A 25,095-nucleotide genomic window follows, 5' to 3' on the forward strand; every position below is an offset into this window, starting at 1 on the left:
AACTTCATGTCAGGATGCAGTTCCCGCGAGGAGGGAAGTATGGTCAACCTCGAGATCATGTTTCCAAAATGAGGCTGGATTACACACAAGGTGCCAGTTCCTTAATGATGCTGGATTAGACACAAGGTGCAAATTCCCATATGATGTTGGATTACACACAAGCCAGGTGGAGTCGTCAGCTGTTCGTGTCCTCGTGGCATTAGTAAAGGCTGAAAGAAAGCGTGCAGCAGCCCTTGAGAATGTAGCTGAGTTCCTGAAGAAGCGAAAAGAGCAATCAGATGCTCTCTTCACCCAAGCCAAAGAAGAGATGGAAGAAGCCAGAAATAAGCTAGCAGAGGCAGAGCAGGCTAGGCATCTCCTGCTATCTAAAATTGTTGTCAATACAAAATTTCCTTCATAATAGCTAGGTTCAAATGTTTATCCAGTCAGCATGCCTGTTGTGATGTCCGTGCATCTACTGATGTGGCATAAAATGTTTTTTTTCGGGTCATGTAATAACAGCAATTACTTACCAAACAATAACAGACGAAGTATTGGACATGGTATAGTTCACGCGCAAGCCCGACATTCCAAGTTCAACTTCCACATCAAACTCATGTTCACAGATATCTGCACATTCATACACAATGTCCACAACCATGATTCACTTCAAAGCCAGAAAAATGTGAGGAGAGTTATAAATAAAGAAAAACCTCTACTAGTTCCTGCTACCAGTGCGAGCACAACAAGTCAAGACCATGCGTAAATTAATTATATTTTAGTCATTGTTTGTGTTCTAAAATGCCTGCCGGCTCGCGGAAGGATGTGTTGCCGGCACACGCACGGATTCAATGAAGGCAGGCGGGGCAGTCTTAAGCTGGTTGCACGTGGCGAGGAGGCGTGCTCAGCCGGGCCTGCAGCGAGTGCGGCCCTCTTGGCCGGCGCGCCGTGTTAGAGCCATCACTCCCTCCAGTCCTTTTTTGTTTGGGTATAACAAAATCTCGTTTTCCATTCACATTTTACAAGTAAAATTCGTGGACAAACTTTGACCTAAAGTACGATGGGGACTAGTAAACCAGAATGGAGGTAGTAGTTTTTTTAATCAAAGAAGGGTTTCCCCTTCCGATTTTCATTACTGAAAACCAGCATCTAAATCTAAACCATAGTATTTTCCCTAGAACTACCAGGTTCAACATCTCGCAACATAAACCCATACAACCATATGCCAAGGAGGTACGTAGTACTATGAATTCCATTTTCGCTCCATACCAATCGTTCTAAAAACTACTTACTACTTATAACGCGCCATTGAAAATCAGAACTCTTAACCCCGCTAAAAAACGATATTTTAAACGTGGCTACTCGATCTGTGGCAACTGGCGAGCCACCACGCTCCAAGTCGTTCACCTGTGGTCCCGACCATCAACTCCTATGGATCAAATTATCACGCGAGCTGACTATTCCTACAAAGGTGCTCCACCACGTACCCGGTACACGTGAATGCAGCAATCGTGCACCTAGGGTTTTAGGGTTTATTCGTTAATGTCGTTGTCGGTGTCAAAGCCGGCAGATCTCGGGTAGGGGGTCCCGAACTGTGCGTCTAGGCAGATGGTAATAGGAGACGAGGGACACGATGTTTTACCCAGGTTCGGGCCCTCTCGATGGAGGTAAAACCCTACGTTCTGCTTGATTAATATTGATGATATGGGTAGTACAAGAGTGGATCTACCACGAGATCAAGGAGGCTAAACCCTAGAGCTAGCCTATGGTATGATTGTTGTAATGTATGTTGTCCTACGGACTAATGCCCTCCGGTTTATATAGACACTGGAGGAGGCTAGGGTTACACAGAGTCGGTTACAATGGTAGGAGATCTACATATCCGTATCGCTAAGCTTGCCTTCCACGCCAAGGAAAGTCCCATCCGGACACAGGACGGGGTCTTCAATCTTGTATCTTCGTAGTCTTGGAGTCCGGCGGACGATGATAGTCCGGCTGTCCGGATACCCCCTAGTCCAGGACTCCCTCAGTAGCCCCTGAACCAGGCTTCAATGACGATAAGTCCGGCGCGCATAATGTTCGGCATTGCAAGGTGGGTTCCTCCCTTGAATAATCCAGAGAAGATCATGAACACCAGGATAGTGTCCGGCTCTGCAAAATAAATTCCACATTACACCGTAGAGAGAATAAAATGTACACCCGTCCAATCTGCTGACGTATTATGCGGCGTGACATCACACCGCTACCAAGTCATCGTTTTTTACTATACCACCTCAGCACGTTTAGCGAAGCGGTTTCCTTGGCATGTCTTTTCGAAGCAGAGATCGTGTTCCTCATATTCCGGGATTCTCATCAATACAGACGTGGGTAACCCAACCGCGCCATTGATGGTGGCGCTTGGGAGATAAGCGAGTTTTATCAGGCCAGCGGGATGCATAGTTTTCGTCCTCCTATATATAAGGGATAAGGATTTACCTTCTCACCTATGCCTTCTTCCTCCTTTGCTTATCCATCCCCGCGTACTCAAGCTCCAACGCCCAAGCTCGCGCATCTCGCCTCGACCTTCTCCGAATATGTCCGGAGCGGGAGGCAAGTGGCTGGCCTCCACTGTTAAGGAGGAGCACATCACCAAACTGCGCAGCGCCGGATATCTTTCTGGCGATATCGCGCATCGGCTGCCCGACGAGGGGCAGCTCGTCCCTACCCCTGGGCCTCACGAGAGGGTCGTCTTCCTTCCCCACTTCCTCCGCGGACTGGGCTTTCTGCTCCATCCATTCGTCCGGGGGCTCATGTTCTATTACGGCCTGGATTTCCATGATCTGGCGCCGAACTTCATCCTCAACATCTCGGCGTTCATCGTCGTGTGCGAGGCCTTCCTCTGCATCCGGCCCCACTTCGGCCTGTGGCTCAAGACCTTCAACGTCAAGCCGAAGGTTGTGAAGGGAACGCACGCGGAATGCGGAGGCGCCATGTTAGGTAAATTACCCAACCTCCTTTGGCTCGAAGGGGCCTTTGTGGACTCCGTCAAGGGGTGGCAATCGGGGTGGTTCTACATCACCGAGCCGCGCAAGCCCACATGGGCGGCAGCCCCCGAGTTTAGATCTGGCATCCCCACGCAGCTCACCTCCTGGAAAGAGAAGGGCATGTTGTGGGGCAATCCGAAGGAGCTGACGGGACTCCGAACCTGCATCCAGAAGCTGGTGAGCGGTAAGCTCAGGCTCGTCGACGTGGTCCAAGTCATGCTCATCCGCCGGATCCTCCCATGCCAAGAACGGGCATTCAACCTGTGGGAGTTTAATCCGGAACAACACCAGGCGCTAAGCGGGCTCTTCGATACGACATACGAAGGCGCCTGGAGGGTGCTGTTTAAGGGCGCCGAAGCCCCCGCATCCGTGACAGAAGATCGCGGATTTCGCTCACAGCATCCGGCTGACGAGGTAAGTGATTCAACCCCTTTACGGGACACTTGTGGTAATGAAATTGATTCTAGAGGGGTTTCATTCTGTCTTTTCCTTCGACGGGAATGGATGGAGAAGGCCAAGCTGCTTATCAGCCCGGCTCCCATGCCAGAAGACACAGTGGACGCCCGTTTAGCAGGGCTGCTGGTTCCGGCACCGCATGTGGTGCCGGAGAAGAAGGCCAAGAAGGTGGCCGCGGGGACTCGAAAGAGTTCCCGCAATCAGGTGTCCGACGATGAGGCGGACTCCTCCCCCGAAGACGAGGAGGAGGAGGAGGAGGATTCTCTCCCAGAAGAGGGAGAGAAGAAGAGGAAGGCTTCCCCAATAGGGGAGGCCGAAGGGTCCAAGAGGGGGAGAACTATCCCCCCGGACAGTTTCGCCAATACCACCGTCGGTGAGGATGAGTGGCCTCCAAGGGCCAGGCGTCCGGCGAGATCGTAAGTATCCGGATCCTTGAGATGCAATATCTTTTATGTCACGTAGTGTCCTTCTAACACCGCATTCTGTCCGTAGTCCGGCTGATGATGATCTCCCCGCTTCATCAAGCAGGTCCTTGGCCCCGTCGGATGTGGATTCACTTCCGACTGCCTCTACCCCACGCGCCGACGAGGACGCCGAGGTGGGATCCCAGAGAGGGACCCATCAGGAGGAGGCTCCGGAGGCGCCATCAGGCAGCCTCCCGGACTTTGCGCCGGAATCTACATTGGAACCCGCAGTGGTTCCAGAGTCCGGCAAGCGGCCCCTTCGAAAGAAGGGCAAGACCGTGACACCGGCGGCCTCCGTCCAACCGGAGGCGCCGGATAACTTGTTGGAGGCGCTTAAAGGCGCTTCCATCGAGGAAGAACACCGCACTATCATGAGTGCGGTGATTCAAAAGGTTCAGCTCGCCAAAAGCGGGCTGACCGAAGCCTGCAGCAGCCTTCTAACAGGCTTTGAGGTAAGAAGTTAAAATTATGTAATGTAATACCGTATAGACAGTAGCCCCTGATGCTCAGTTTGGTGTTCGGAAAGAAAAGCTGGACTGAGGATCTAACAAGATATGCGCAGGGTTGCTTAACATATGTCAATATGGGTTTGCAGGCTGCGCTGCTGACCTCTGCCGCACTATCGGCGGAGGTCGATGTGTTGAAAAAGGATCTCGAGCGGTCCGAGCAAGAGCTCGGCCATGCCAAGAAGCAGCTCGAGGACAAAGAAGGTGAGTCACATCACTTTGAATGGTTACCTTACAGAAAAGGGTTTTGGTTGCAATAAAGTTAACAAGGATAATATGTGTATTGCATGGGCCACTAACGAGGTGGCAGCCCTGAAGGAGGCTGTGTCCGCGGCCGAACGCAGTGCGGCCGCGGAACGGGCAGAGCGAGAAAAGCAGGAGGCACGGGTGGCGGAAGTTCGGCAAGAGCTCCAGGCTCTCATGGAAAAGCATGAGAGTTTGGAGCGTGACTCCAAGACTCGAGAGTCCGAGCTTGCCTCGGCTCTCGAAAGTGCCAAGTCCGCCAAGGCCGAGGCCCATAGGGCCCTTCAGGAGGTTGAAGATATAAAGAAGATAGCGGCGGGTAAGGCATCTTTCATGCAAAGCAGGCATGTTAATGTAAACTACCTGACACTTACCCGCATTCGGAGCTCTCCAGGGCCATTTGCAGATCTGCCGCATAGTGCATCTGATGCCGCCGCATTCTATCGTGGCGAGGAGGGGAGCTCGGCGGAGAAGGTCTTCTGGTCTCAGTACGCTGAGGCCGGCCATCCGGTGCCCCCAAGCGACCAGCTGAAGCAGCTGGTCAAACTCCACAAGGTAGCTGAGGAGGCCATGAAGGGCCTTATAGTCTGGCTGTGGCCTGAATAGGTCATGCCTGGGAGCTACTTTGGCCTCATGCGGCGGCTGGTGGATGCATGCCCCTGGGTGGATGTCATCAAGCGCTCCGCCTGTATTGAAGGCGCTCGCCGGGCCCTCGCCCACACAAAGGTGCATTGGTGCAGGTTGGATGCGGAGAAGCTTCTCACAGACCCACCGCCACCGGGCAAGGAGTATCGTACGCCCGAAATGCATTATAAAACTGTCCTGAAGGGAGCCCGCGATATTGCGGATGAGTGCCCCAGAAATGTAATCTTTGAGTGAATTTGCTATGTATTATCCTGTGCGCTGATACTTTGTTCATGTGCGCTTTGAGCAACGCTTTTTTAATTTAAAATATTACCTTCTGTGCGGCCGTTTATAAAATCTGAGAGATGGCAAGTCGTTGCCTTCAGCCCCCAAGCCACGAGTGCTGGGGTGTTCGGGATAAACTTGAGCACTCTTGTTCCCATTGTTGGGTCCATCGAGGGAGGCGCTCAACACAACGAACAAGGCAACCGGACTTATAATGCTTGAACACTCTCACTTAGCCATAGAATTCTATAATTTTAAATTTCGGCGAAGCCCCTGGTATTCGGAAGACCGAATCCGGGGTGCTATCCACGCCTTCGTCGGACATTGTTCGGAACTTTGCTCGAAGCGGCGTGAGTCTTTAAGGACCCGAAAAAAACTCTCGAACAGCGACCAGTCTCTCGCCTTATCATGCTGGTCAGTTTTAGCTTTCTCCACTGAGGCGCTCGCCCGGCTCAACCGGGGCGCAATCGCAGTGGTTCTCCCAGTGCCACCTTAGCTGACAGAACGGAACGTAAGGCACCAAAACGTGGGAGCCGGGCAAACCCAACTATTGACCCAAGACGTGATTGGGAGCCGATTCATATAATGCTATAAGTTCGGGGTGCCGCACTTATGGAAGTGTTCGGACTTATCACACCATAGAGTGGGGAACATAAGCCCCTGGCGTATTAGGCCGTACCAGAATATACGGGCGCAAGATGTCATATAATGAGCATATATATATATATAAAAGGTAATGCAATTGCAATCAAAAAGGTGCTGCATTATTTATGAAAAAAGTCTGCTAGGAGAGCGGACTGATACAAATAGTGCGGTAAGCAAGGGATTTGGACTAAGTAAACATGTCCCCCTCCAGGGGTGAGCTGCGGACTTGGTGTATATAATCGAATTTAATGCTCGTAATTGAGACCACCTGAGTGTTCGTCGCAGCCTTCTTTAGTCCCTGACTGTTGCATCATGAGTTCGGCAGGTTCGCCGCCAGACAGGTCTTCTGGTTAACGGAGTCCTGTGTACATAAAAGAAGGAAAATAAAAAATAAAAATAAAGGGGGGGCACACTTGCGAGCCCTCGGTGTGGTCGAACCGCACTCTGGGTCCGTTGTGATCGTGCCCCCTCCCCTGTGCCCATGGTATCTCCAAAGCGTAATGATGTACGCGGAGTGTTATTATTGCGATCATGCGCGGGCGAGGGTTGGGGCCGCATTGCTACGCATGCTCTGATCGCGCCAGGTGGTCTTGGTTGGTATTGCTTCAGGCGCGTTTTGCTGTATCTGGCTGTTTAACGGCCGGACTGGAGAATTGCCTTAAGAGGCTACTCTGTAATTCTGCCGCAAGAGCCACTGTATGTTCCTCCGTTCGGAGGGAGCGTTCCGTATTCCCATTGACCGTGATGACTCCACGAGGGCCTGGCATCTTGAGCTTTAGGTATGCATAATGCGGCACCGCGTTGAATTTTGCAAACGCGGTTCGTCCGTCCAGAGCGTGATAGCCGCTGCGAAACGGGACTATGTCGAAGGTTAACTCTTCGCTCCAGAAATTATCCGGGGATCCGAAGACCACTTCCAGTGTGACTGAGCCTGTACAGTTGGCTTCCACTCCTGGTATGACACCTTTAAAGGTTGTCTTTGTAGGTTTAATCCTTGAGGGGTCTATGCCCATTTTGCGCATTGTATCCTGATAAAGCAGGTTCAGGCTACTGCCGCCGTCCATCAGGACTCTCGTGAGGTGAAATCCATCGACGATTGGGTCTAAAACCAATGCGGCGAATCCGCCATGGCATATGCTGGTCGGATGGTCTCTTCGATCGAAAGTGATCGGACAAGAGGACCATGGATTGAACTTCGGGGCGACTGGCTCCATCGCATAGACGTCCCTTAGTGCGTGTTTCCTCTCCCTCTTGGGTATATGGGTCGCGTATATCATATTCACCGTCCGCACTTGTGGGGGAAAACCCTTCTGTCCTCTATTGTTCAGCGGTCGGTTCTCTTCCTCGTCGTCGCTGTTTAGCCCCTTGTCATTGTTTTCGGCAATGGACTTGCCGGCCTGCTTGATCACCCACCAATCTCTATTAGTGTGATTGGCTGGTTTTTCAGGGGTGCCATGTATCTGGCATAAGTGCTCGAGTATTCACTCCAAATTGGACGGGCCCAGAGTGGTTCTTTTGAATGGCTTCTTCCGTTGACTGGGTTTAGAGCCTCGGAATCCGGCGTTGACTGTCGTATCCCCTTTGTCGTCGCCGTTAATGCGGCGTTTGTTTTTGTTTCGACGTGACCTGCCGTTGTTGTCCTTAGTATCCGGACTGCCAGAATTTTTACTGGTTTTTCTTTGTCAAGAACCGTGTCCAGAATTGTCTGGCCGATTCGTCTGGCTGCTGAATAATGTGGCTTTGGTCATCGGCGTCTGGGGGTCGCACATACGTGCCCTGGAAGTTGTCGAGGAATGCGGCTTCCAGGTCTTCCCAGCACCCAATTGACTCTGCGGGCAAGCTATTTAGCCAATGCCAAGCTGGTCCTTTAAGCTTGAGTGGTAGATACTTGATGGCATGGAGATCGTCGCCGCGGGCCATATGGATGTGGAGAAGATAATCTTCTATCCAAACCGCGGGGTCTGTTGTGCCATCGTAGGATTCGATGTTTACGGGTTTAAACCCTTCAGGGATTTGATGATCCATTACTTCGTCAGTGAAGCATAGCGGGTGTGCGGCGCCTCTGTATTGAGCAATATCGCGGCGCAGCTCGAGAGAGCGCTGTCTGTTGTGCTCGGCCCGGCCGGGGTTATTGTATCCGGCGTGACGGTATTCGTCATGGGTCGTGGGGCGCCCACGTGATCCGTAGATGGATCTGGATTGTCTTGCTTTGTCCTCCAATATATCTTGCAAGTCCGGCGCGTTCCCTCTTGGCTTCGTACTTTTGGAGCGATGCCGGGGTACGGTCTTGGCTGGGGGCCTGGATGCCTCTCTGTCACGCCCACGGGGTGGTCGGTCAGCCATATCGTGCGTTGGTGATGGAGGTATGTATGCTTCCTCCTCTAATCGGGGGAGCAGCTTGCGTCTTGGGTAGCTTTTGGAGGGGCGTTCGAGTTTATACTCTTCGGCCGCGAGGACCTCGGTCCATCGATCGGCCAGCAGGTCCTGATCAGCTTGAAGCTGTTGCTGCTTTTTCTTCAGGATGTTTGCTGTGGCGATAAGCCTGCGCTTGAAACGCTCTTGTTCGACGGGATCCTCGGGTACGATGAATTCATCATCGTTGAGGCTTGCTTCGTCTTCGGAGGGAGGCATATAGTTATGATCCTCAACCTCTTCGTCTGCCGCCCTCTCGTGAGGGCTTGCTTCTGCATCCTCCTGCGCTGAGTCTTGCTGGAGGGGATTGTCTTCGGCACTCTCTGGGGTATTATTATCTCCTGTGCCGGAATCTCCATTCTTGCTGTGGCGGGATTTAGAGCGGCGCCGCTGACGCCGGCGCTTGGGCTACTTCTTTAAAGAGTCCGCCTCCGCTGCTTCTTCGCCGTCCCCGTCTTTTGGGGTGTCCACCATATATATGTCGTATGACGAGGTGGTCTTCTAGTGCCCTGTAGGCGCTGGTTCCTGTTCGTCTCCGGCATCGTCGTCCATAGTGTCGATGTCGTCGGAGTCGTAGTCTAGCATGTCGGTTAGATCATCGACAGTGGCTACAAAGTGGGTGGTGGGTGGGTTCTGAATTTCTTCGTCGTCCGTACCCCAACCATCCTGGCCATAGTCCGGCCAGGGCTCTCCTGATAATGAGAGGTGCTTTAGTGAATTCAGGATGTCGCCAAAAGGCGAGTATTGGAAGATGTCCGCGGCGGTGAATTCCATAACCGGCGCCCAATCCGATGTGGTTGGTAGGGGCGTGGGAGGTTCGGAGTCCGGCAAGGAGTCCGGCACCTCGGAATCACGAGTTTTGCGAGGGACAAGATCTGTGTTCGGCTCCAACGCCGTGGAAGTTGAAGCCCCCGAGGCGGTGTCTATCCACCGATCCTCTATCCGGGCAATCGGCTCCGGACTAATGGCCAGAGCGGATTCGTGTGCGGCCACCAAGGCACTGTTCGGCGGCAGAGCTAGATCATGCCCATCGCAACAGTGCGGCGTGCTTGGCTGTGGCTCGGGTCCGTCGAAGATCAAGTCTCCGTGGACATCGGCCGTGAAGTTTAGGCTTCAGAATCTGACCTGAAGGCTAGGGGCGTAGCTTTCGATCTGCTCCAGATGGCCAAGCGAATTAGCCCGTAGTGCGAAGCCGCCGAATACGAAGATCTGTCCGGGGAGAAAAGTCTCACCCTGGACAGCGTTGTTGGTTGAAGATGCCATCAAGCCTATCGGTGACGACACAGAGGAACTCTCAATGAAAGCACCAATGTCGGTGTCAAAACCGGCGGATCTCGGGTAGGGGGTCCCGAACTGTGCGTCTAGGCGGATGGTAACCGGAGACGAGGGACACGATGTTTTACCCAGGTTCGGGCCCTCTCGATGGAGGTAAAACCCTATGTCCTGCTTGATTAATATTGATGATATGGGTAGTACAAGAGTGGATCTACCATGAGATCAAGGAGGCTAAACCCTAGAGCTAGCCTATGGTATGATTGTTGTAATGTATGTTGTCCTACGGACTAATGCCCTCCGGTTTATATAGACACCGGAGGAGACTAGGGTTACACAGAGTCGGTTACAATGGTAGGAGATCTACATATCCGTATCGCCAAGCTTGCCTTCCACGCCAAGGAAAGTCCCATCCGGACACGGGACGGAGTCTTCAATCTTGTATCTTCGTAGTCTTGGAGTCCGGCGGACGATGATAGTCCGGCTGTCCGGATACCCCCTAGTCCAGGACTCCCTCAGTCGCCTTTACATAACACTCATGTGTGCGAGACAGCGAGAGGCCAACTGCGTGCGTGCGCCTCTTCTCTTTGTATATGTACTCCACCGTTTGTCTGGTGTCCAAAAAATTATAATAACTACTAGCAATGTGCCAATGTGTTGCCACACGATCAAAGTAGATTAATACATATTCACCTATTTGATAGAAAAAAAGTCTAGTTTTGAAATACGTATATCACTAAAAATATGTTATGTTTCACTCAAAATATATTCCTTTGGCGGTTTTGATGAGATAAGGGAGGAATGTTGTTGGTTTCAAGATTCGAGAAGTGTTATATGTCTAATTTCTACTCTTACTAGCAAGACGCCCGTGCGTTGCTGTAACAGATAATCATGCTACAGTAATCCCCGTTAAACAAATGCCATGTCATCTATATTACTGTTGCTAATTAAGTGGTAGTTCAAAAACATTGCAAATTCAAAAATGAATTAGTGACAAACACCCAAAGTTTTCAAAAGTCAAAACAAAAATGTTCGGGGGGTGCCAAATATTGCATAGGTAATTATGGTGAAGTAAACACATTTTTCGAAAATGCCTAAATACTTTAAAATGAAATAAAACAGAAAAGAAAATAAATAAAAAGAAAAGGTGAAAATAAAACAAAAGGAAACGAACCCCCCCTCTCTTGGACCAGACGGCCCAGCTAACCCAGCCGGCCCGGCCTGCCTCCCCCTGCCGCCTCCCTTCCCCGTTCCCCCGACCCGGGTTGGAACAGGGGCGCGTCCCCGCCGCACCCTCTCGTCGGCGATGAGGCAAGGATAAGGCCGCCATGCCCCGCCTCCTCGATCCCGCCTCCCACTCGCCCCCACTCTCGCCTCGGTTCCTGCGCCTCTCCCACTCCCCTCCAGATCCACCTCGCCCTCTCCTTCCCCTCCGCATCCGACCGCCACCGCCGCCATGGCTCCTGCCTAGCCACGGCCACCGTTACCACCTCGCCACCCCACGGTGTCTCCAAGGGCTGCCGTTGTCCGCTACTTCGACTGGTGCAACCCGTTGGAGAACGGAGCCAACGCAACGCCCCCGACGCCGCCGTCTTCCTCCTCTGCTCCGACAAGCTCGGCCGCCGTTCTTCACCGACTCCGACCGCGCCCCTGTAACTACTAAACCCCCAAGGGCCACCGTGTGCGCCTATCGGTGAGCCCCGCTCCCTCCCCTCTCTCTCTCGTCGGTGTTCGCTAGTTGAACGCGCCGCCCCCAACTTGCCCGAGCACGTCGCCGCCGCGCTCGTCGCCGCCCGCACTCGTCGCCGGCAGCCGTCCGGTGACCATTTGGTCCCGGGCTCGAGCCGTTGTGCTTGCAGGTGCACGTAGGCCTCACCCCGTCCTTCTGTTTTCCCAATAGTGCGCCGCATCGCCGTTGCCGTTACTCGCCTGAAATGCCCCGCCGCCGGCGACGTCGTGCTGCTCGTCTCCGGCCACCTCCGGCCGGTCCTAGTAGACGCGGCATCGACTCCCCGTTCGAACGCAACCCCCCGCGTCAATTTTGGTGGCCTGTAGCCAAATCCCGCAGCCTCCTGTGCGCCGTCGCTGCGTTTTGCCTCGCCGGCGACCATTGTGGCCACCCCCGCTGTCATGCTTCCCTCCATCGGACGCGGCGCGAAGAGGCCGTTCCAGAGAGCCTGGCCGTGCCCGATTTGGTGCCGCGTAGGAGAATTCCGACGCACGCCGGCGTTCGGCCGCTGCGCACAAGCTCGCCGGAGCTACTCCGGTGGCTCCGCTGAGCTGGCACACCGGGGCCTACCCCTGGGTCACTGCCTGTGGGCCTGGGGGCCCCAACTGGCCATGTTGACCAAAGTCAACTACGCTGACATGGCAGCTACTGCCACTGACATGCGGGCCCCATGCCATAAAACGAATAAAAACAAATAGATAATCTGCTAATTAATTAAATTAATTAATTAAAACCTAATCTCTCACTAATTACTGGGCCCCACCTGCTAATTAACCCAATTAATTAGTCCAAAACCCCCCTGTTAGTGCCCTGTCAATGACATGTGGGTCCCACTAGACCCACCTATCTGGTTTGACTGGTCAACCGACCAGTAGACCTGCTGACTTCACTGTGATGTCATGCCTGCGTCATCATGCACTATTCTGGATAATGTTGGATATAAATAATTAAAATCAGAAAATGATTAAATCTTTAGAAAATCATATAAAATAATCCGTAACTCGGATGAAAATACTTTCTACATGAAAGTTGCTCAGAACGACGAGACGAATCCGGATACGCAGCCCGTTCATACGCCACACACCCCTAGCATAGAAAACAGGCAACTTTCCCCCTCCGATTCATTTGTCCGAAAACGTGAAACACCGGGAATACTTTCCCGGATGTTTTCCCCCTTCGTCGGTATCACCTACTACCGCGATTGGGCACACCTAGCATCGTTACTTGTCATGTCATGCATCGATATGCATCTGTTTGCATGTTATTCATTGTTTCTTCCCCTCTTCTCTCCAGTAGACTACGAGACCGACGTTGCTGCTGCCCAGTTCGACTACGGAGTTGACGACCCCTCCTTCTGCCAGAGCAACCAGGCAAGCCCCCCCCCCCTGATCACCAGATATCGCCTATTCTTCTCTATACTGCTTGCATTAGAGTAGTGTAGCATGTTACTGTTCGGTTACTCCTATTCTGTTGCATAGCTTGTCATTGTTGCTACAGTCATTGATACCATACCCGCAATCCTAAATGCTTAGTATAGGATGCTACAGTCATTGATACTATTGGGCCGTGATCACTCGGGTGGTGATCACGGGTATATACTACACATATATACATACTACAGATGGTGACTAAAGTCGGGTCGGCTCGAGGAGTACCCGCGAGTGATTCACGGATTGGGGGCTGAAAGGACCGTTGTCCCAACGGCCCTTTGTGAGGATCTTTGTGGCGGAGCGACAGGGCAGGTTGAGACCACCTAGACGAGAGGTGGGCCTGTCCCTGGTCGACGTTCGCGGTTGCTTCATAATAACACGCTTAACGAGATCTTGGTATTTGATCTGAGTCTGGCCACTGGCCTATACGCACTAACCAACTACGCGGGAAAGATATGGGCACTCGACGTCGTGGTATCAGCCGAAGCCTTCTTGACGTCAGCGATGGAGCGGCGCGCGCCGGATTGTACTGGAATGTCTGCTCTTGTATTAGGGAGGTTAGGTCTGCTTTCGGTTGCCCTCTCAACGTGCAGGTGTGCAATGGGCGATGGGCCCAGACCCCTGCGCGCATAGGATTTAGACCGGCGTGCTGACCTCTCTGTTGTGCCTAGGTGGGGCTGCGACGTGTTGATCTTCTGAGGCCGGGCATGACCCAGGAAAGTGTGTCCGGCCAAATGGGATCAAGCGTGTTGGGTTATGTGGTGCACCCCTACAGGGTAGTTTATCTATTCGAATAGCCGTGTCCCTCGGTAAAAGGATGACCCGGAGTTGTATCTTGACCTTATGACAACTAGAACCGGATACTTAATAAAACACACCCCGACAAGTTCCATAGACAACCCGGTGATTGCTTTTCCACAAGGCGACGAGGGGAGGATCGCCGGGTAGGATTATGCTGTGTGATGCTACTTGGAGGACTTCAATCTACTCTCTTCTACGTGCTGCAAGACGGAGGTTGCCAGAAGCGTAGTCTTCGATAGGACTAGCTATCCCCCTCTCATTCTGGCATTCTGCAGTTCAATCCACTGATATGGCCTCCTTACACATATACTCATGCATTTTTAGTGTAGCTCCTTGCTTGCGAGTACTTTGGATGAGTACTCACGGTTGCTTTGCTCCCTCTTTTCCCCCGTTTTCCTCTTCTTCCCGGATGCCGCAACCAGACTTTGGAGCCCAGGAGCCAGACGCCACCGTCGATGACGACTACTACACTGGAGGTGCCTACTACTACGTGCAGGCTGCTGACGATGACTAGGAGTAGTTTAGGAGGATCCCAGGTAGGAGGCCTACACCTCTTTCGATCTGTATCCCGGTTTGTGCTAGCCTTCTTAAGGCAAACTTGTTTACTTATGTCTGTACTCAGATATTGTTGCTTCCGCTGACTCGTCTATGATCGAGCACTTGTATTCGAGCCCTCGAGGCCCCTGGCTTCTAATATGTTGCTTGTATGACTTATTTATGTTTTTAGAGTTGTGTTGTGATATCTTCCCGTGAGTCCCGTATCTTGATCGTACACGTTTGCGTGCATGATTAGTGTATGATTGAATCGGGGGCGTCACAGTTGCATAGAACATCAAGATCTTGTGGGAGAAAAGGATGAACGAGGGAAGGCCTTATCTGCAAATGTGGTGAAGAGTGCGGGTAAATTGCCATATTTTCCTTCCTATCCGTCAGATATAAATCGGACGACCTACAGTACAAGATGGCAGGCCCAGCATCATCACCAACTCTATTTTTATCCCTACTCTTATAAAAAGCATTGTCGGTGATGATCGTGTGCCTGCCATCCTGCAATATAGGCCGTCCGATCTATATCTGACTGATAGGAAGGAAACTATGGCAATTTTGCAAAAAGATACCCACACCCCTCTCCACATTTGCAAATAAGGCCTTCCCTCATTCATCCTTTTCCCCCACAAGATAAACTAATCATACAAATGCATCTTGATGTTCCGTGCAACGCATGGGCATCTTGCTAGTTGTTGCAAAAAGCCCATGTGTGTGTGAGAGAGAGGGAGAGTGGAGGAGGACGGAGTGCATGTGTGACAGACACAAGGAGTGTGTGTGCGATAGGTATTAGCTTAAAATGAGGCGATAGTGTGTGTGTGTGCACGATCGAGAGGGCGTGTCTCAAGAAGGGAAGAAAAATCTACATAGGTACAAGGAGTGGGAGAGAGACATGTATGCGATAGTGGAAGCACGAGTGTGCGGGTGTATACACCTATCTAGAGGCTATCTAGTCGATAAATGTTTGTGAGAGAAATACGAGTCGGGGTGTGAAAGCGACACTTTTGTGTGTGTGAGAGAGAGACGGTAGTCGGGAAGGGGAGTGGAAGCAGGAGTTGTGTGTGTGTGTCTGTGAGAGAGAAAGAGAGGAGACGGTAGTCGGGGTTGTCTGATCGGTAAACAAATGAATAATGTCAGTCTGGGATGGAGACGAAAAGGAGACCGCAACAAATGTTGTGTCTACAGGAGAGAGAGAGAGAGAGAGAGAGAGAGGGAGAGAGAGAGAGAGAGTAATTTTAGTGGTATGAGTCATATGTAGAGACATATAGGGTGTGTGACAGAATCCCATAGAGAGAAAGACAAAGTGAAAGACGAGTGGAGACTGTGTGTGTGGCGTTGAAAAAGAAAGCTTAGGTACCGAGTGATACCTGAGAAACATGAAGTGAGCGTGCGGGTGAGCTGGAGAAAAGAGAGTGATAGCTACCTGAAGGAGCATGCATGCGAGAGAGATGGGCGTGAAAGGAGTGAACAAAAAAGGGATTCAAATATTTGAATTCGAGATCATGATACATGTAATCTATACTCGAACCAAAATTGATCTATCAAACATGCATACTCATATGAATTCACGCACATCTATGTTATTTAACATGTAGATATTACTGATCCATACATTTTAGTAGAACATAATTTGGTTAAATTTTTTCGAATTCAACCTTAAGAATTTGAGATTGTTGTATTTGTAAATCATATTATACATATAAAGGAGCAGAATTCTTTGTTGTGCTTTTGAAAGTATATGTAAAAAATGATGTATATAGAATGTAATTCCAATTGAAAATGGATCCCGCCCGAAAAAAATTATAATACAAACGGGATTCGAATTGAGTTGGCACGGTAAACGTGCACTCTGCAAAATTTGAACGAAGCGGGGAAAGTCGCAGTAACCGCCCGAAACCAAAATCTGCGAGATGGAAATTACTACTGCCTATCCCTGCCATGCTACCGGAGTAAATGACCACGGGTAGCCTAGCCGGCTCCCCCTGGCTCTTCAAAAAATAATAGGCTGATCAAGCCTTCAAGCACCCAAGACACGGGGCCGCCTTCCCCCGACCGGCTACCCCACAAGCCGACTACCGGAAGGCGGCCCGGCCCTAGAATCCCCATAAAGAAAGCCGCGAGAGGGCCGACTCCAAGAAGCCGGCCACGACATGACCGACTCCAAGAAGCCGGCCCCTCATAGGCGGCCAAGATCGTACCCTCAAAGTCTGCACCCACATAACGGAGATGGGACGGGGCGTGGCAACAGTGAAGCCTGCCACCCCCGAATCCCGGAATATGCATCGCTACAGTACGCCGTATGCGACAGCCACGACCCGTCCAGCGCGGCACTGTTGCCATGCTGACCATGACGTCACCCATGGCAGGCTGTCAGTACGGCCCACAGGCGGCGGGCCCCTTCTGTCAGAGAGATACCCGAAGGCGGCCACACTTCCCCTAGTCAGCCTGGGATGTAGCCGGCTCTCACCAGCAGGCTCGCTCCCTCCCTCAAAGTATGCGCTCCATTAAGGAGACAAGACGAGGTAAGGCTACAGTGAGAGCCCGCCAGGCGGCGGCACTGTAGCCATGCTTACCTCGACAAAGCCCTCGTCATCAAGAGTGACGCAACAGTAACCAGCCCCCCGACAAGACCCCCAAGCGGTGGGACCTACCTGTCGACCAGGAGTCCGGCAGCCGGCGGGACCCACCAGTCGGCGGTCCCCATCAGTCGGCGGAGAAGCCGGCAAATGTAGACACTGACGGCTGGGCCCGCGCCTAGCCGGATTACCATTGTACCCCTGGGGGTAGGCCTATATAAACCCCCTAGGGCACCCATGCAAAGGGTTGGACTTTGATAGTTTTGGACACAACTTTGAGAGGAGAAGAGAGCTAGCCTTGCCCTTTCTTCCTCCTCTCACCAAATAGCTCAAGGAGCCTCTTGTAGCCACTTGTTGATCTAGTGATCATGCGGAGACCCCGCAGAGCAGGATTAGGGGTGTTATCTCCACGGAGAGCCCCGAACCTGGGTAAGATTCGCCGGCGTGCATGTCTTCGCCTCATCCCGTTTGCAGGCACCGATGATGTCTTATTGGCTCCCACAATGATAAGCCATCTGTTGGCATATGTCGCACCTACCACCCGACATTTGGCGCCCACCGTGGGGCAAGGTGCAACATCGTCCGGAGACCTGTTCTAGACGGGAACCCTTTTCCTCCCCCGCGAGCGTAGCCAGCCCGACACGCCCGATGGCACTTGCCCCGACACACTGCAAGGTGTCGACGACGCCTGCGCGGCGAGCTGCCTCGCCGTTCTTCTTGGCGAGGCTCGCATCTCCGACGAGCCCGCATCCGACGCGGGCACCGGCTGCCCCGAGATCTGCCTCGTCGGCTTCCTCGACTAACTCCACGTCTCCGGCGAGCCTACTGTGGATTTGGAGTCGGTTGGTTCCATCGACCCGATGCTTGTCGACCCCGACACGGCATCACTTGACGCTTTCCGCACCAACGTGGTGGTCTTCGACGATCCTCTCCCTCGAGCCGCACCGAGATGCTGGTCATCAGCCACGGTGTCACCTCTGGCAAGAACGCCCACGACGCCCTGCAAGCGGCACTGCATGACCTGTCCGCTCCCATCCCGGCCGATGCTGACGCCGAGGCGCTGGAGGCACGCCGCCTTGCCCTCATTGCGGAGGGCCGGAAGCTAGCCACCATGAGACGCCTCACTGAGGCTCACCAGCGCGAAGTCGACCGCCGCCTTTGGCACGCCGCCTCTCGACGGGCCAAGCCGGGCCAGCATCTTCCAGAAACGCGGCGCGGCCATCGTCGACATGCTGGGAGCAAAACGCCCAGTCTACGCCACGCCTCTCGAGAACCTACGCGCTGCCCAGTCGGTCGTAGACGAGCTGAGTGGAGTGGGGGGCGACGAGCTCCCCTACATGACCAGACGCATCCAGCAGCTGATCGACGCGGCTGCAAAGCGGCACGAAGCCGGCGTCCGCGCAGAAAGCTATCCCCCACACCGAGAGCACGGCGCAACATCACGTACGCCGACTGCGGGCGGAGCCCGCACAAGGCAAGAAAAGGAGCCGGCTGCTAGTCGCAGTCGGACTCGAATCACCATCGAGCGCGTCGCAGAAGGCCGCCCTCGAGCTGTGGAGCGACGAGGCAATCCACCTCCTCCTCCACCTTGTGGGGAGAGATACCCCACCGCGCCGCCTTCCACGCATCCGACTCTCAGCGGCCAACTAGGTTGCCGCGAAGGAGTCGGCGAAAACGATGCCCGCCACCGGATCGACCGCCTAGCGCGTTCCCTGGCGTTAGAAGAAGATGATGATGTCGGCCTGCCTTGCTTCGGCCCCCGCATCCGCGACGAGCCCTTCCCCAAAGGGTTCTTGCTCCCAAGAGACACGCCCAAGTAAACGGCTCCATGAAGCTGGAAGATTGGTTGATCGACTACTCCACCGTCGTTCGCATAGCAAATGGCAACAAGCGCATTGCCGTGAAATATGTCCCCCTGATGTTCCAAGGCACGGCGTGCACCTGGCTCAATAGTCTCAAGCCTTACAGCATCAACAGGTGGCTAGACTTCACTGAAGCCTTCATTCGCAACTTCACCAGTACCTACAAGCGGGCTCTCAAGCCCCGACAGCTCTCCTTGTGCGTTCAAGGGCCCAATAAATCAACTCGCAACTACCTCACGCGTTGGGCCGAGCTCCGCAACTCCTGCGAGGGGGTGCACGAGGTTCAGGCCATAGAGTACTTCACCGCCGGTTGCCGAGAAGGCACCCTCCTCAAGCACCGACTCTTCTGCGACGAGCCGACTACCCTCGACGAGCTGCTAGTCATTGCGGACAAGTACGCCACAGCCGACTCCTCAATGAAGACCAAGCTCCGAGTAGATGCCTCCAGGAAGGTGCTTTCTCCGGCTCCCAAGACGCCGACTGGAGACTCCAACCGACGCCCGTACTAGAACGACAACAAGCGCAAGGCTCCTATGCCGACTTCCACCAGTCGGCAAGGGGCCACAGTCGAAGACGAACAACCCAAAGGGCGGCCCGCGCCCAAGAAGCAGAAGGGCGGCAGGCCGGCTTGGCAGCCGTCTTTCTCCTACGAGCAAGCCCTTGATGCCCCTGCAAGTTCCACAGCGGCGCGAAGGCCTCCAACCACACCACTCGAAAATGCCATTGGCTCACGCGAATCTCCAAGGGTGAAGGACTGGTGCCGCCTCCGCCTGCTGGTCAGCCGCCTCCGGCTCCTCAGCAGTCGGCCGCTCGGCCAGCAGTCGGAGCTGTTCAAGATGAGTTCCCCGACGAGCATGCCGCCTACGTCGTCTTTACGAGCCAGCCTGAAGACCGGCGCAGCCGGCGCCGACAACACCAAGAAGTCAACGCGGTCACCTCCAACAACCCCGCGTTTATGCACTGGTCAGAGAAGCCTATCAGTTGGAGCTGGGCCGATCACCCAGAGGTTATGCCGTCTCTCGGCTCCTATGCATTGGTTTTGGACGCCACCCTTGTGACGGAAAGGCAAGCTGCCCGATTCTCCCGCGTATTGATAGATGGCGGGAGCAGCATCAACATATTGTACCGTGACACCATGGAGAAGCTGAATATCAAGACAAAGTAGCTCATGCCGAGTCGGACTATGCTCCACAGAATCGTACCCGGCCTGTCCTGCTCACCAATCGGCAAGATCAGGATAGATGTTCTCTTTGGAGACAAAGATCATTTCCGTCGAGAAGCAATATGGTTTGAAGTAGTGGATCTGGAGAGCCCTTACCACGCATTGCTTGGCCGGCCTGCTCTGGCCAAGTTCATGGACGTGCCCCACTACGCCTACCTCAAGATGAAGATGCCGAGTTCCAAGGGCATCATCACCATAGCCAGAGACTACAAGAAGTCCTCTGAGTGTGCCGTAGCTAGCAGCCGGCTGGCCGAGTCCCTTGTGATTGCCGAAGAGAAGAAGATGCTGGACCGAGTCGTGGCCATGGCCGGCAAGCAGCCGGCCTTGTCCCCCGACCCCAAGGAAGATGAGGCTCAATGTTCTTTCCAGCCGGCCAAGGAAACAAAGAAGATACCTCTGGACCCGGAGCACCCGGAGAGGCATGCTGTCGTGGGCACAGGCCTAGACAGCAAATAGGAAAGCGAGCTCGTCGATTTCCTCCGTGAGAATCGGGACATCTTCGCATGGTCTCCCAAAGACATGCCGGGTGTTCCGACGGATTTTGCCGACCACAAGCTACATGTCCGATCAGACGCCAAGCAGGTCAAGCAGCCCCTGTGTCACCTGTCAGAAGAGAAGAGAAGAGTAGTCGGAGAAGAAATAGCCTGTCTTCTGGCAGCCAGCTTCATTATGGAGGTGTTCTTCCCTAAGTGGCTTGCCAACCCGATCCTGGTGTTGAAGAAGAACAAACAATGGCGCATGTGCATTGACTACACCAGCCTCAACAAAGCCTGCCCAAAAGATCCTTTTGCTCTACCAAGGATTGATCAAGTGATAAACTCCACAGCCTGATGCGAGCTGTCGAGTTTCTTGGATGCTTACTCAGGCTACCACCAGATAAAATTTGACCCAGCTGACCACCTGAAGACCGCCTTCATCACACCATTCAAAGCTTTCTGCTACCTGACTATGACATTCGGCTTGAAAAATGCCGGTGCCACGTTTCAGCATTGCATGCAGAAATGCCTCCTTAAGCAACTCGGCAGAAATGCCCACGTCTATGTAGACGATATTGTGGCAAAGACGGAGAAGTGCGGCACCCTGCTGGAAGACCTCAGAGAGACCTTTGAAAACTTGCGCCGATTTCAGATCAAGCTCAACCCCGAGAAATGCGTGTTTGGAGTACCAGCCGGCCAGCTCCTAGGCTTCCTGGTCTCCGAACACGGCATCGAATGCAACCCGGTGAAGATCAAGGCCATAGAGAGAATGGAGATTCCTACCAAGCTGCGAGACGTCCAAAAGTTTACCGGATGCTTGGCCTCCCTCAACCGTTTCATCAGCCGGTTCAGAGAAAAGGCTCTTCCCCTCTACCGACTCATGAAGAAATCCACTCACTTCGAGTGGAATGACCAAGCAGACCAAGCTTTCCACAAGCTGAAGAAGATGCTGTCCACGCCGCCTATCTTGGCGGCACCGACCGAGAAAGAGCCCATGCTCCTTTACATTGTGTAACACCCTAAAATTTAACCAGGTTTTAGTTATTAAAATTTTGCCAAGAGTTTAAAATTTTTGCCTGCAAGAATATATCTGTTGATTTCAAAACTTTTCTTTTAATATTAAGGAGTTTTTCCCAAGTGGATCCTTCCAAAACATATTGGACTTATTTTCCCTCTCATTTAAAAACATCTCTCAATCAGTAGATTTATTTATTAAATTATTTCACCCTGAGCTTTATTCATTAAATGACTTGTTTTAAAATTTGGAGCTCTTTTTGAACTACAACCATTTGATGTATTTATCTAAAAATCCCACCAAAATTTGGAGATGTCATGTGATACTTTTAAATCACTTTTATGCAAAAAGATATTTCATTCATTGGATATTTTGAGTTCTACACCAAGTTTCCAAATCTGGTCCAGTGGGCAATTTTACACTACAACCTATTTAAATATTTCTTTAAAACTTCTACCAAAATTAGGGGAGGTCAGTAGGAGCATATTATTCCACTTTGTGCAAAAACCCATTTATGTTCTTTGAAAAATTTGATTGAATCATCCTCTTTTGCATTCTGGTCTAACTTGATGATTTGTACTGCAACCATCTTCTAACTTGCTCCTTTACCCATGAGCTTTCTCCTGCTTGTACTACACCTTACCAAACCCCTAATTCCAAGAGAGTAAACCCATTGGAGTAGTTTTAGTCCATGAAACCATATACTTTTCTTTCTGACCAGATTTGGCTTTCTCAAAGTTTTGCACTGACAAGTTTCTAAATTCGGCCAACTAACCTTACCACCATCTCATGCTTCTAAAGAGACTTTGATCTGAAGATTTGGGCCACCCCAAGAGTTGCCTAGATTCCATTAGCATTTTGTCAAACACCTGGTGTGCATGGCCAGTTTTGACATGATTTTGTCTTTGCATTGTAACCTTGCACCTCTGGGCAAACCAACATGTCCACTAATCTCCTAGGGGACACTAGCCTAGACCTGCTAATCCCTAGCTCCACCCTAGCCTCCTAGCATGCTCTGGCATTTCGCCGAACGCTTGGCGTGCATGCTCTGGGCGCGCCCAGAGCGCGCGTTTTGCACGTGTGTGTGCTCGGGTCGCCGCGTCGCGCCCCGGCCCTTGCTCGCCTACAGAGCCGCACCCCCCGACCTCATCCGCTCGCAGGAACCAGCCAAGCCACCCTGGCAGCCTACAGCGCCGCTGACAGAACTTTTTGGCGGCACACCGGCGACCGCAGCGCGCCTCTGCCGCGGTCGGCGCTGCCCAAGCCACCCCGGCTCGCCACCTGCCCCCTTGAACAGCTCAAGCTCATCCGCAGCCTTGTCCGCAAGCCCTCGTCGCCGCCACGACGCCCTGCGGCTACAGAAAGACGGTCGCCGACGAGCTCATCCGCAGCCGCCACTGAACCGACCTTGTTGCTCTATAAAAGGAGGCATCCGAGCACGTTGCGTTCGCGAGGCAGCCTCAGCATGCTCCCATAATGCTTCTGTGACCGCCAATCAACCCAGGAAGGCCTCCTTGCCCAGCTCCGGCAACCACAGCCGCCGCCATGGTCCCGGCCGTTCCGGCGTCACCAGAGCCTCCCCCTCTCCACTCTCTCCACCAGGAACCCCCACATCCTCCCGTGAGCCTTTTCCCCTACTTGATTTTGATCGGGAGCCATCGCCGCCACAAAATCACTTTGCTCCCGAAGCCACCGGCCGCCGCGAAGCTCGCCGCCGGCGATTTCCTCCACCTCCGACGACCCTACGACCACCGGGAGGACCTCCGCTGATCCGCGGATCCATCCCCGCCCTCAGCTCCCCGCGAGGAACCGCCGTTCGCCGGCGACGAACGCCGGAGCCGCGCCTCTGCTCGGGCAGAGGAAGAGGAGAGGGAGGAGACTAGTCAAACCTGACTAGTGGGCCCCCTGGACCCACTGTCAGTGACTCCCCCCGCGCTCCACGCTGGATAAGTGGAGGCGTAAACCCTCAAGTACACCTCCTCTGCCCAAAAGCGTAATCTCGTTTGAAACGTTTTCTTTTTCTGTTTTTATTAAAACCAGATTTTGACCAAATCTTTGACTGGCTATATCTTTTTAATTAAAACTCCAAATGAATTAATTCTTTTTCCTACCTCTCTCAAATATTGTCTAGTTTATTTTCAGATTTATTTGAAAAAAAATTCAGAACAACTTTTTGTGCTGTTTTTATTTTGTGTGTTAATCCATTTATATTGCTAAAATAGGATTTTTGAAGAGAGGAGAAATATTTCAAGAGTTTCAAATGCACCCTGCCTTCCCGTGACCTGAAGGCAAGCATTCTGAATCCCGGCATAATATTTTTGGTGTGATCGTTGATACATTTATAACACCACCGCATTTCGAAGGACTTGTTATTTCATGTGGTATGATCATATGCATGAGTGCATGTTAGTGATTTCCATGCTGTTGGAAATGAACACACTTGTGACGATAATCACCCTCATGTGCCTTGCATGCATACCGGCAGGAACCTGGGAAAACCTCTGCCTTGGGTAGGCATGAGTTTGTCGCCGGTCTCCATCGGGACGGTTATGTCTGGTATGGCATGGTAAGGTGATATGAGCGGTGACTCTGTTGGTTGAGATATATTTGTTATGCTAATCATGCAGGGAATACTTAAACCTCCTGAGTCGACCGTGGATCGAGTCTTGTTCCAGTAACCCCCATACTTGTTTCGTACTACCACTCGTCTCTACAGCAAGTAGAGTACGGTTCAGTAAGTTGTCAACCTCTTTCTAGCACACACCGTACACAGAGGCCAGGGTGGAAGATACCGGTTGTAGCTGGTAGGCAGGCCACCTGGTCCGGGGGCATGGGTGTTTCCGGTTGGGACCGAGAGGGGGGCACCCCTTAGAGCGCGCGGTATAAATTTGATCCCATGCTACGCGAGGTTGTAGCCTCCCCACTTAGAGTTTTGCTTGACAGGTGTCGTGGGTGATTCCAGACACTGGTGAGTTAAGCTGGTGTGTGCAAGTTAGGTGTGTTTTCAACAAAAAGACCGTAGACGGAATTAGTCCCGATGGACTAAAGAAATCCGTTACTCGTGGGTAAAGAGTACACCCTCTGCAGAGATTAAACCTATTCGAATAGCCGTGTCCATGGTTAAGGATTACAGTCTGGGATGGGTCAAGTGTCGGTCTTAGTGTCGGTCTTCGGAGGTGAAACTGTTAACCAGAAATGGAATTACCACTTATGACTTGTGATAATTATTATTATTATTATTATTGACTAACCCGTGATATTATTGTTATTATCGAGTATCTCTGCGATGGTTCTACCTCCGGGATATTCACTATGATTGTTTTTTTAAAGCCCTTTATGTGGTGTCGCTCAAACGCCTGACTGTGGCATTTCTTTTAAAGCCCTTTATGTGGTGTCGCTCAAACGCCCGACTGTGGCATTTCTTTTAAAACCCTTTATGTGGTGTCGCTCAGACGCCCGACTGTGGCATTTATTTTACAGCCCTTTATGTGGTGTCGCTCAGATGCCCGACTGTGGCATTTTCTTTTAA

Source organism: Triticum dicoccoides, chromosome 3B, assembly GCF_002162155.2.
Source record: "Triticum dicoccoides isolate Atlit2015 ecotype Zavitan chromosome 3B, WEW_v2.0, whole genome shotgun sequence".
NCBI lineage: Eukaryota > Viridiplantae > Streptophyta > Magnoliopsida > Poales > Poaceae > Triticum > Triticum dicoccoides.